This window comes from Falco peregrinus, chromosome 1 (assembly GCF_023634155.1).
Source record: "Falco peregrinus isolate bFalPer1 chromosome 1, bFalPer1.pri, whole genome shotgun sequence".
NCBI lineage: Eukaryota > Metazoa > Chordata > Aves > Falconiformes > Falconidae > Falco > Falco peregrinus.
In genome coordinates, this window is record NC_073721.1 from 101,588,605 (window position 1) to 101,601,600 (window position 12,996).

A 12,996-nucleotide genomic window follows, 5' to 3' on the forward strand; every position below is an offset into this window, starting at 1 on the left:
GTTTAAATGCCTTTTAAACACTGATAGGCTTGGGGCATCTACCACCTCTCAAGGAAGCCTGTTTCAGTGTTTGACCACCCTGTTGGTAAGGAAATGTTTCCTAATGTTAAGTCTGAACCTCCCATGATGCAGCTTTGAACCATTCCCACACATGCTGTCACTGGATACTAGGAAGAGGAGATCAGCACCTCCCTCTCCCTCAGGAAGCTGCAGAGAGCAATGAGTTCACCTGTCAGCCTCCCATTCTCCAAACTGGACTAGCCCAAAGTCCTTAGCCACTCCTCATAGGCCATTCCTTCCAGATGCTTCACCAACTTTGTTGCCCTCCTCTGGACACATTCAAGGACCTTCACATCCTTCTTAAATTGTGGGGCCCAGAACTGCACACAGTACTTAAAGTAAGGCTGCACCAATGCTAAATACAGTGAGATAATCACCTCGATTGATTGATGAATTGCTTTGGGAAAGAGGCTAAGGTGCTGCCATTCCCTCACTCTTGTAAGATGGGCACACTACTGAAGGGCATCTCTGAAAGATCTGGTGGGAATGTGTGTTTACAAACATACAAGGCAGCAAATCCCCTCAGAGACTTCAAAGTATGTAACAACAAGAAAAGGACTTACAAATCAGGACCACAAAAGAATTGATTATTGAAGACTGCTAGGTTTACTGGCTGATAACTGATTTTCTAATAAGCTATTTATAGTATTCAAATGGCACGCACAAGCTTTTGTGTGCATCAAGTCTTTCATTAAGAAATTACTTACATTCATTTTGCACATTGTTTGGGACCTATGGACAGTTCCTAATGAGGATGTTATACACTATCGCTCTGAACTGTTGTTTGGTATAACACTGGAGATTTCTGCCCAGAAGATTGTGGACTGTGCTTGAGCAAGAAGTGGAAGTGCAACAAAAAAAGTGGTGCAACAGTTGTACATGGAAGTTGCCACATCCCCTTTTGACTCCTGACTCTAACTTGCTGAGGGTCATAAGTGATTACTGTGTTTGAGCTTCAAAACTGTTTTTAACTCAGATCAGAGAGCAAGGACCTGGATTCTTTTTGCCTTCCTCTGCAGTAGTGGGTTGCTAGTTGCCTGCTGGTATCATGGAGGCACAGCTCACCCAAGCCCTCCTCTGCCACTGACATGGCACCAGACACCAGCAGGATCAGTCTATCCTGTTCCCAGACTTTTGGCTGAGATCCTGTAGCCTTGAGACGATCAAGATGTTTTGCCTAATCAAGTCACCAGACCCAGTACTTGGGTGAAATCTGATGGTCTGTGATTGCCAAGCCAGGTAAGACAAACTAATGGCCCCTTCTGACTTCCACCTGCATCATGCATTGGGTTCGTGTTGCTGTGTGTGTGGTGCCCTGCGGGACATGGAGCATGGTCAGTTTTGGGGTGCACAGAGGGGGACCAAGGGCTGGGCCACTCGCAGGTGGCTCACCCAAGGGGACAGGTCCCCACCAGGGAGCCTGTGGGAAGGCTCCTCATGAGGGGAAGGTGCTCGGTGCAGTTGGAGCAAGTGCCCTGATACCTCCAGGAGGGCTTCTGAGAGCCTGGGGATGCTGTGCTTTGAAATTTCACCTGAGGTTTCCCCTGGGTGAGCGTGACTGGCTTGCAGAGCTGTTCTCAAACTGCTCAAGCACTCACACATCTGCAGGGTGTGCAGTGTACTCTTCCCATGTCTAACTCCCATTGACATCTGCGGCATTTTTTACACATTCTTTTCCCTATGCTGCCTCTCCTTTCTGCCTCCCCTCCCCTGGTACAGCCACTGACCTGTCCCTACTGCCCAGCTCCTGCAACAGGCTCCAGCTGAGCTGCTCTGGGAGGGGAAGCAACCCCCAAGGGCAGCTCTGGATGTTCAATAGCTCCCACCTCAGACATTATCCTCAGTGCTGATGTGTGTTGCTCACAGAGCACCACTCACAATGGAAACTTCTCACGTGTTCTCCTTGGCTCCTCTTTATTCCCAGTCACAGCAATCATGAGGCTGCTTTTTGGCCTTTGTTTGTCCTGAACTGCTGTGCCTCAAGTGAGCGTTTATTAGCACTTCCTTCTCTGAAAAGGAGTGACTGCAAAATAAGCCAAGGGTCATTTCCCTTCCCTTGAGACCAGGAGATGTCCTGGCTTTTAAATCAGGCTCCATAAATTTTAAGCCATAGCATCTCATGTGTTTCGCCTAGAGAGGGGTGGAGGTTCCCCCAGAGAGAGTGAGGAAAAGAAACTCCTTCTGATGTGACAGCATGTTGCTTGGGCAAGTGTTTTCAAGGTATCTGAGACAAATGACAGCACAGACCAGTGAAAAAAAGCAATCATTAATATACCAACTGTGTGAAATCTATCAGAAGAAGAAGTGGAAGAAGGAAGTGACTGTTTTCTGTTTCTTGCACCATCTTTACTTGCATATCATCCTGCAGGGTTGGGCATCAGCAAGTGGAGTTGTTGAACATCAGCCAGCAAAAAATAATGCCAGTAAATAAAATGCTGTTGTTGAAAATTGACACAAATAGACTGTGCTATGTGTGATGAATGTAAATTTTTGGACTGAAAACACTCCTGATATCTGCAATGCTCACTTGAAGCTCGGAAACAAGGATTCAGTCTAATGTCAGAAGCTTGAATCTTCTACAGGTCCATAAAAATCTCAAATTTCCCAGCACATAAACTGCCTTCTCCACACTACCCATGGGTTTCTCTAATCCATGCTGATTCTTTCTGAAAGAGATTCCAGTGGGAAAAGCCATCGGAGAACAAGGTGGCTCCTAACAAGTGGTGTCAGGAGTACATGTTAGTGGGGCAATGTGGCAGGGAGATCAAGAGCCGCAATGGCTGGCCAGTTCCAGTGGTGAGCATGATATTTGTACCTCAGCATGTTCTGGTCCTTTGATGGAGTATCCCTCTAATGCCTGTTTACATCCTGAAAGCAGACACAAGGGCTGCATCAAGGAGTTCCTCTCTGCCCCTTCCTTTTCAGGGTGAGAGTCAGTTCTGGTAGCTGGGGGGATGTGCCCCCAGGGCAAACACCCTCACTGAAGCAGCACACCTGACCCAGAAACAACGGGAGGTCTGGTCCCAGGCTCAGCACTGTTCCTTGGTTAAAGTCAATAGGTTCCCCATGTCCCCTCACTAACAAGTCCCACAGATCCTAGTACTAGCATTGCTTTTTCCCATCAAGCCCATACCTTCTCTTCGACCTCAGTTTTAATTTCTTTTCTACAGACACAATAGTGAAGTTGCATACTCAGGAGGGCTCACGGCCCCAAAGAAGTCCAGCTTTTCTAAGTCCGTGAGCTGCTTAGTGACATTTTCCCACAGCGCAGAGCTGCAATACAACCCACATTCCCCCAGAGAAGCAGCTCATGGGTAGGAGACAAATGTGTGCCTAGCGCTCTTTCCCTCCATCCCAGGAGTGGCTGTCCTACATGACCATGGCAGGACAGTCGCCTGACAGCTTCGTCCTCAGGTAGGGATTAAACCACCAACACCCAATTCACCAGTGTAACCCACAATATGAGTACGTGGGATGGTTCTAGCATAGGAGCCACACCTGAACACAAGCTGTGTGTGGCATACAAGCCCACTTCTGCCTGAAAATCTAAGCATTGCTCAGGGTATGGAGCAACCTACGTATGGAAGAAACTTGTTGTCATCTTCTCTGGCAACTGACAGGACTATGGATGAGGGTGTGCCATAAAGAGAGGGAGAAGTCAGGGAATCAGAAGAATATTTTTTCTTGACTTCTGTGCTGCAATTAAGAAAAGGTTTTTGTTTTTCGTTTTCACGTGCCTCAACTCCCACCAGCTGCATGCACCCACCCACAGCATGTGTGCCATGTTTTTATTACGGCTGTAGCCCCAGGTAGCATGGAACTGAGGCCAAGCATACATTAGTAAAATTAGAAGAAATATCATCTGACGGGTCTGGACAGTGCTGTGGGCAGAGCATATTTGGCAAGACTGCTTCCTTCGCAATCCAGCCCAGAGACATTCCCTGATCCTATCTGAACAGGGACTGAACTTGCAAAACAAGCCCCAGCTTGCGAGCTGTAAGTCAGGGATGTCTTAAACACTGCCTCAGCATCCAACACTAACAAGCTCCTTTTATCTTGTTCGTCCTGCTTAAATAAAGGCAGCAAGCCCCCATGATAATACAGCAGCCTTGAGGGCTGCAAGGGATAGGTCTGTGTTTTTCACACCCTCCAGCATTTGCCCTTTTGTATTTGGCCATTTTTGACCCATTATCCTCCTTTTCTCAGGCCCAGCTAAGGAGGATCAACTGTAGTGCTCACAGGCAGTGGTTTGAAACCTGCATCTGCTCCATATGTTCCTGTTCATGTTCCTCACTGATGAGCCATAAGGATCTACTCACTTCAGTGGGTTTCTTTATGTAGCAGCCTTTGAAGGGTATGTGTGCTTAAAATCAAGTATACGTTCCAACTTCTTTTGAGTACCATCCTGTTAAACAAAGCCTCCTTCACAACCCAAGAGATTTCGTAAATGGTCTGTCAAGATGGGCAGGAGCTTGTGGAATACCCTGTGCCCCCCTGCCATTGTATCTGAGAAAGACTAATTAGAAATGTTGTGTTTAGGAACCATTTGCTGAAAAATGGTGATGAAAAACATCAGATCAGAGGAAGACAGGATTTACACTGATCTCTTCCAGAAAATCCCACGTGGTAATGTTATTGCAGTAGCTTGAGCTATCCTTGCCCAGGCTTCAGTGGGAAAGTGCAGATGTAAAGGCATGATGACTGCAAAGTGCATTTACCTTGCTACTAGAAGATGGAAAGAGAAAACTTTACTTGTGAAGCAAAAGAATTTCAGGCAGAAGTTTGTAGTGACAGAGAGTAGAAAGCACAGTGTTTTGTTCAAATGCAGAGCAATGAAGACAAAAGGCTGATACAAAGGGACTACATGGGATGTGGCTGATGCTTTTATAGCCTTGATTTATCTACTTTAGAAATAGGCAAGCCACAGAGAATAAATGAGTCCTGTATGGTAATAAACAAATAGCATTACTATATGGGAGAGAAAGGGTCATGCTCCTGTGTACCACGGATGTACCAATGTTTACTGTACTCTTGTGCACCAAGAGAGACATGTTCAAACCTAAATTTCTAAGGAGGGAAGAGAAGGATCAGATTGGAAGAGAAAATAAAGGCAGCTCAGAACTGGCTTTTATCTTAAATATATTTTGCTCCTCATCCACAATACAGTGCAATGCAGTCTTCATGCCCCTTTTCTCACCTTCCTTTCATTTTGCAGTATCACTCATTGCTCTTCACATGTCAGTACTGCCCACTATCAGCACAACGCACATTCCTTTAACAAACAACATCATTCCCCTCTCATGGTCTTAGGATGAATTATTACAGAGATATCATTCAAGGGCCTTAAATATATTGGCTTTAGAGCTATTTTTACTTGCAAATGCTTGAGCCAGACCTTTGAAGTTTCATTTGGGTTCAGGGCAAAATAGAGAACACATTAAAATAAGCAAGAGCTGGTGGTTTTGTTCTAAGTGTTACCAGAAGCCAGGGTGAGACTCAGAAGAGGAAGGGAAGGGGATTGCCAAAGATTTCCATTGGATGCTTACTTTCTCCAGGGTTTGTAAATCTGTCCTGTAACACCCTTAATCCCTCTTCCTGCAGGGCAGTATGGTATCACTGAAATCTTCACAATCTCCTGCAAACAGAGGTTTTAATGCAGCCCTTTGTTTATTGTCTCTGAAATTCTTTCATTTTTCAGGAGAAAAAAGGGGTCATTTTTTCTCTGGAGCCTGAAGGCTCAGGGAAGTTATCCAGTGTCTTATCCTGCTCTGCCTCCCATCCAGCATTTTGACAGGCATGGACTAGTCCATACCTAGATACCACCTCACTGGACGTGCCAAAGAAATGGAGTGCTGGAGACCATGGCATGACAATTTTCCAGATTCAGGGTGAAGGTAAGGCAACCACAACTACCAGGCTTGAAGCTGATGTATGTATTGCACTGAAAGCAGCCTCTGGAAAGGCCTGAAGGCCATTCAGGCTGTCTGCTACCCAAAAGTCTTCTCACTAATGTTGTGCACAGGGCCCGGGGGCTCCCCACATCTCTACCAGGGCGCTGTGTGTGGGGGCTGAAGAGGTGCGCAGGGCTCATGTGCCCCTCCATGGCACTCCATGGCTGTGCTCAGGGTGTGTGCCATGCAGGAGGCAGGCAAGCCTGGTCCTGACAGCAGCCTTGGGAATGCCCTCAGCCAACAGTATCAATGTCATCAAAGGTGGCAGGGATCAGGAGGCTGAACTGATTTGCTCCTGTCTCCCCACCCACGCAGGAGCTGAGGAAAGTCAGAAGTGCAGAGCAGCTCCGGTGTAGTCCGTTTGGTGAGCATGACCTGAGATAAGACAGGAGCTTTCCCATCTGGCACCACCCGAAAGCAAGAGATAAGGAGACTGTCCCCCTCCATCCTTGGCGAATTGTACAGGCAATTATTCACATCCAAATCATCCTGGGAGCACGCCACTTAAGGAAAGGCTAGAAGAGTTACAGGAGGACAATCTACATGTAGCTTTTGGCAGCCAGCTTGCATTGCGAAAGACCCATGCCATTCTCAGTGGGCATCATAATAATTGGCCTGGCTTACATACAGCTGGAACATTGCTGTTGATTTCTTGCATCTCAATGCCAAACACTGTAAAATCAGAGGCCTCAAAGAAGAGTAGAGACATGATCAGATCATTTGGTGTGGGTTTGATTTATGAAGATTAAGTGATGCTTAGATATAAGCTGGTGAAGAGATAAGAAAATAGCATGCATGAGTCTACAAGTATCAGATGGATCTAGGCAGGGTCACATATATGTGCTTGGTGAGAAAGAAAATGGGAAGAAGGGAAAATTCCTTACCAGTATGGAATAGACAAGACTTGGATAGGGTCTTAGACTAAGAGAAAATTCTCTTGCATAATATCATAGAATCATTTAGATTGGAAAAGACCTTTACAATCATCAAGTCCAACCTTTAAACCAGGACTGCCAAGTCTACCACTAAACCATTTCCCTAAGCACCACATCTACATGTTTTTAAACAGCTCCAGGGTTGGTGATTCCACCACCTCCCTGGGCAGCCTGTTATAATGTTTGACCACCCTTCTACTGAAACCTTTTTTCCTAATATCTAATCTAAACCTCCCCTGGCCCAACTCGAGGCCATTTCCTCTTGTCCTGTTGCTTGTTATCTGGGAGAAGAGATGGACCCCCACCTGCCTACAGCCTCCTTTCAGGCAGCTGTAGAGAGTGAGAAGGTCCCTCCTGAGCCTCCTTTTCTCCAGGCTAAACCACCCCACTCCCCTCAGCCACTCCTCATAAGGTTTATGTTCCAGACCCTTCACCAGCTTTGTTGCCCGTCTCTGGACATGTTCCAGCACCTCAATGTCTTTCTTGTAGTGAGGGGCCCAAAACTGAACCCAGTATTTGAGGTGTGGCCCCACCAGTGCCAAGAATAGCAGGACAGTCACCACAGTCCTGCTGCTCACACTGTTGTGAATACAAGCCAGGATGCTACTGGCCTCCTTGGCCACCTGGGCAGACCACTGGCTCATATTCAGCCAACTGTCAATCAGAACCCCCAGGTCCTTTTCCACCAGGCAGCTTTCCAGCCACTATTCCCCAAGCCTGTAGCATTGCATGGGGTGGTTGTGACCCAAGCATGGGGCCAGGCACTGAGCTTTGTTGAACCTAGTACAATTGGCCTTGGCCCATCGGGCCAGCCTGCCCAGATCCCCCTGCAGAGCCCCCTGCCCTCAAGCAGATCAACACTGCCTTCCAACTTGCTGTCCTCTCCAAACTTACTGAGGGTGCACTTGATGGCCTTATCCAGATGATCGATAAGACATTAAACAGGACTGGCCCCAGCACTGAGCCCTGGGGAACACCACTTGTGACCGGCCACCAGCTGGATGTAACTCCATTCACCACCACTCCTGGGGCTTGGCCATCCAACAGCTTCTACCCACTGAAGACTACACCTGTCCAAGCCATGAGCAGTCAGTTTCTCCAGGAGAATGCTGTGGGAGACAGTGTCAAAGGCTTTACTAAGGTCCAGGGAGACAAAATCCACATCCTTTCCCTCATCCACTAGTTGGGTCATCATATCATAGAAGGAGATCAGGTTCATCAAGCAGGACCTGCCTTCCATAAAACCATGCTGTCAGGGGACCTTTTAAATAGCAGAAAATGTTCTGTAGATGCAGCCTTGCTTGGATGGGGTAAAAGATAACAGTTGCAGCTCAGACCTGTAAGACCCAATGCTTCTTGATGAAAGGTGAATTTTAAAAGTGAGTTCATTTCTGCTATGGATACGGTTAACTGAAAAAATCATCATTTATTTCAGTTTTCTAGATTTCCTTTAAAAACATTATGTGCAATGAGCAATCAAAGGAAAGCCAAGAAGCTGAGAGCTAAAAGTTAGCAAAATCATTAAAGAAACAGCAAAGAAATATTAAGAGCACAATGCATTCAAATCGGCACAGAAGGCCAGATGGTACATACCCAAGGGTATTAAAGGAATTAGCTGAAAAACTCTTAGGCCCATTATCCATTATATTCAAGTGCTCCTGAAGAGCTGAGGAAGCCCTGATGACTGGCAGAGGGAAAATATCATGCTTCTTTTCCAAAAGGGGAATTACAGTTCAATTAACTTCACATCCTTTCCAGGTGAAACTTGGTCTCTAATAATCAGAAACTACTAGTAGTTGTTCTGCAGGAAGAACAAAACAAATACGTGTTACACACAAAGACAAGTCACATTAAGAGAAGCAGTTGCATCCAAGTGGTAGACTCTACAGCCACATTATGTTCACAATGTTTATGGGAGGAGGAAAACACCGGGGGGGGGGGGGTGTTGGGTGGGGAGAATGAAAAATAAGCAGCTGCTTATCCGTCATGTGGGATGGAGTATACACCATAGTGGGACGTGCTGGCAGGAGGAGGAAGGGGATACAGTCCCTTGAGTTGCTCAGTAAATTTGCCCTGAAGGGTTTCACTCATTGACAAGACAACTGGTTGTACAGAGAGCTTTCCTGCAGAGAGCTCCTTGATTTCAGTAATTCTATTCAGTTTCTTCAGACAGAATATTCCCGTAGATCCTGATGCATCCCTAAAGGATTCCATGCAGATGCACTCGACTTTAACAGTGGTTGGACTGGGCCCAAAGCAGAATAAGAAAGATGTAGGGTGGATACAATGTAGGGGGAATAACAATGAAAGAAATTAAAATCAGCCCCTACAACAGAAAGTGGATAATGCTTGTAAATATTGCCGTGGTGGGATCCTCAGGGACTCCTGCTGTGTTGGACATTATACTCATCTGCAGTAGCATCAAGGAAGGAGAAAAAAAATACACCAATCAAATTCAAAGAAAACACCCAGCTGGAGCGTGAATTGCAAATAATTTATTAGAAGCATCATCCTAAAGGGATTTCAATAAATGAAGAGTGGGACATAGTGGGAACAGCAAGAAATTGAACAAATCTAAGTGCAGAAACATCCACAGGGTAACAACACTCACTGAGGAGAGGTCAAAACAGTAAGTCAGAGCCTGTGGAGAGCAGTAATCCAGAAAAGACCCTTGGATGCAAATGTTGATAGAAAACTACAACTGATAATTCATTAAAAAAACCCAGATCAATCCACTTTTGAAATGCTAATAGGAATACCACATGGGGCAGAGCCTACTGAAAAGAGTGCAGGCAAACAGGTGATGTTATAGATTAACTGGTATAGACAAGAGGGTGGAAGGAATGACCTATTTACTAGGAAGATCAAAGGAAATAAACACATACATAGCCTGGAAAAAAATGGGAGGCAGCAAGTATAGTCTGATACAGAGACAAACCCTACCATGAAAGAATGCTGCTGAGTGGGAGGGAGACCCAGGGCTCATCAGTTAGCAGTGGTGGGGCTGCACGCACAGGGCCACACTCAGACTGGGAAAGGGGGTAATCTGATGACTTGACAAGATCTCCAACAGGATTGTCTTGGAAAGGGCTCCACTGTCCAGAAGATTAGGATTTAAAACCACCATACACGCTAGTCCTGTGTTTGGTCCTCCACCTACATGAAGTCACCAGTTGGCTGCCTCTGGGTTCATGCCATGTTGATAGACAAATTTGCAGCAGAGTTCCTTGGGCCGGTAGATGTGAAAATGGAAGCAAAATCATCAGAGCTTGAATACGGGGGGAAAAGTGTTATGGCAGGTGGAAGGAAAGTCACTGCAGAAGAGGTGGAAAATCCCAGGTGCATGGGGTTAGATCGCTCCAGGTGTGTACAGCCAGGGGTGGGCAAAGCAAACGTATGGATGGTAGGTAAAGGAAAGGACATGAATTATCATGTGGAGTAGCCCCGTCCCAGCATGAGGACTGCAATGTCGTTTGCCAACGGGCTATTTGTTCTCCTTTCTTGGAGACTAATCGATGTGGGCCAGAGGAGAGAGAAAACTCACCTCTTTCTCAATATCCCTGTGGTAGATACCATGGTTCTTCCACGTGGGAACTGGGAGAAAGCTATGCTATACCTCAGGGACTTAACTCCTGTTAGCTCACAACCTCAACTAGACTGTCACCATAGACATATTAATGCCACACTTGAATCCAAGTTTTGTCCATCATCCCTTAGTGTCTCTGCTTCCTCTGTGGACAGCACTGGCCAATATGGGAAAAGATGAGAGGACCTACTGGGAATTTCATGGTCAGCCTTACAAAACTGCTGGATCACTCGTTCTACCAGTGCCCCCATTTCTCTGTGTTGGCTGCCCACTGACCCCTGGCTGGGATTCACAGTGCAAGTTATGATCCAGAAACCTCAAAGAGTGCATGGCCAGTTAGAAAATTCATTTTCACACGTCATCTCCAAGCCTTTATTAACACGAGGCTTTCGGGAGCCTGCAGCAGGGTGTATCTGCAGCAGGCCCTCTGCTCTTGAATCTGCACCCAGTAGAGACACTCCTCATTTTTATCGGATCTTCCATCAGAAGTGGCAGCTCTTCACCTCTCCGCTGAGGCAGTGCTGCTCACAGTAGGCTAAGGAATTCCTGGCAGTTCTTCTCAGTGGAAAGGATTTTGCTATATGTAAGCAATATGAAATCCACCTACATGTTTGGGAGGGTGACAGCACATTATAATCATACGGCATCACTCGAGTGCCCGTAACAGCGAATGCAGCCACACTAACGGAAGCTCTGAAGGAAGGGAATGAGAAATTCACTCCCACCACTTGACTCATGTGGGTTGCTGCTTAGATACAGGTAGAAGCAGCCGCTGAAGTCATGGGTGTCTGTGGGCTGCTGAGTTTCTAACTTGATGTTTTATGGGGTTCTGCCTATCAAAATATTTGGGATCTGCTCATCTCTGGTTACCGTGCTGGTTTGAGAAGTGTGTTTTGGCTGCATATAAGCCGTAGTAAGGCACCATCTTGCTCAATGCTGGCTGAGTTTGCTGCATTTTGAGCATGGTTATCAGGGAAAAGCCATGCATGTACAGTAACTCTGAGCTGTCAACAATAGTTTGTCAGGGGCATCCCAAGGCTCCAGGGCTGCCATTCTGAGTGGGCAACGTGGCATTTACATAAGTATTGTTTCAGAGAAACAATCACAAAGGGAATACACAGATATGTGAACAATTGATGGATTTGGGACTAGTAATCAAGGACCCAAAATTAATATTATACTTTCAAAGGAAATGTTATATTGTCTAATCTTTAAATTGCACACCACTTCAGTGTTACTAAACGAGAGGAAGTGCAGACTCATCGCTGAGATGGTGAGACAAGTTAGTCTGAGGTCAGTTTCTAGTTCCAGCCCAGACTTCCTGAACCCAAGTCACTAATTACTCCTACCCTTGTGTCCAGCAGTTCCCTATCAGGAGATAACGATAATACTACCTTTCTCCACACTTTTTCTATCTTATCTATTAAATAATGGAGGGAGATGGAGAAAGATTTCCTATAAAGATGTACAACCCCCTGCATAGTGGAACACCTCATCTTGATTGAGGACACATACAGTATTGTTATTTATATTAATATCAGCTGTCCCACCATATTCTTTTATACAAAGGAAGACTATTAGAGAAAACAACTGTTGTAGAGCACCGCTAACTAGATATTACATGGGTCTGTCTCTCTGGTTTAAAGAAACATATATATCTGTCTAGACGTGGGCAATGTGTTAGAGGCTGGGTGGTTTATGAAGGCACATATCTTGTAATGGAGAGTGTATCGTGACTGAAAGGCTGACGACTAACTCTTCATTTTCATAGAATGGCTCCCAGAACTAGCTATTATTTACTATGAATCTATGCCGTGAAAGGATAATATATGTAATTAAAACTAACATAGGTATTTGATTGGTTTGGGTACAGATTACCACGCAAGCCTGTTTTAATTCGTAGTATAATACCTATTTTATGTTTTACAAGCAAGAGTAAAAGCTTAAGGGATACTGTTTTCCAGATCATGGTGAGTCAATGAAAGACTATTTAAAGCTTCCTATTTAGGTGAGTGGTTATCCCCTTGTCTTCTTTCAAATTTATGATCTTCCTTCCTGCCTTTAATTGTCTTAGTTTTCCTGAGGAAATCAAAACATAATGGTATAAACCAGTCATTTTGTTGTACATAATACATATGATTTACCTTTTAACTTTAATGGTTTTTACCAGTCTAAGGCTAAGAGTGCAGCATTTGTATGCTGTGGGACTGAGTCAGTGCTGTGATGGTGGTGAACAGGTTCTGCTTCCAGGCTGGGTTTGTTTGGCTTGTTCTCCAAATCGTCTGAGGATGCTCCAGGCCCCAGGTCATCTCATACAATCTCAGATGCTTGAAAGTCAGGAGCTTAATCTGTGATAGGCATCCTAGTCATTGGAGAAATAACTCTGCAGACCAATTCTTCATGTGGTTCTTCTGTGTGGTCATTATAAGAGCATGAAGAATCACCAGTGTTGCCAACCAGGCAG

The 12,996-nt window shown here is 45.5% G+C and overlaps 1 protein-coding gene across 3 annotated transcripts in view; it reads left to right on the top strand.

Moving 5' to 3' along the window:
- The first annotated feature begins 965 nt into the window (after positions 1-965).
- Positions 966-12,996, top strand: part of GPR132 (G protein-coupled receptor 132) — an 87,874-nt gene continuing 75,843 nt past the window's right edge. The window contains exons 1-2 of one of the 3 annotated variants that reach the window (XR_003552795.2): positions 966-1,299; positions 6,327-8,852. The gene's annotated coding sequence lies outside the window, so the exon portion shown is untranslated. Of the gene's footprint in view, positions 1,300-2,428; positions 2,992-6,326; positions 8,853-12,996 lie in introns of those variants that run through there. The other 2 variants (XR_008747116.1, XM_027780959.2) reach the window with 2 other exon arrangements.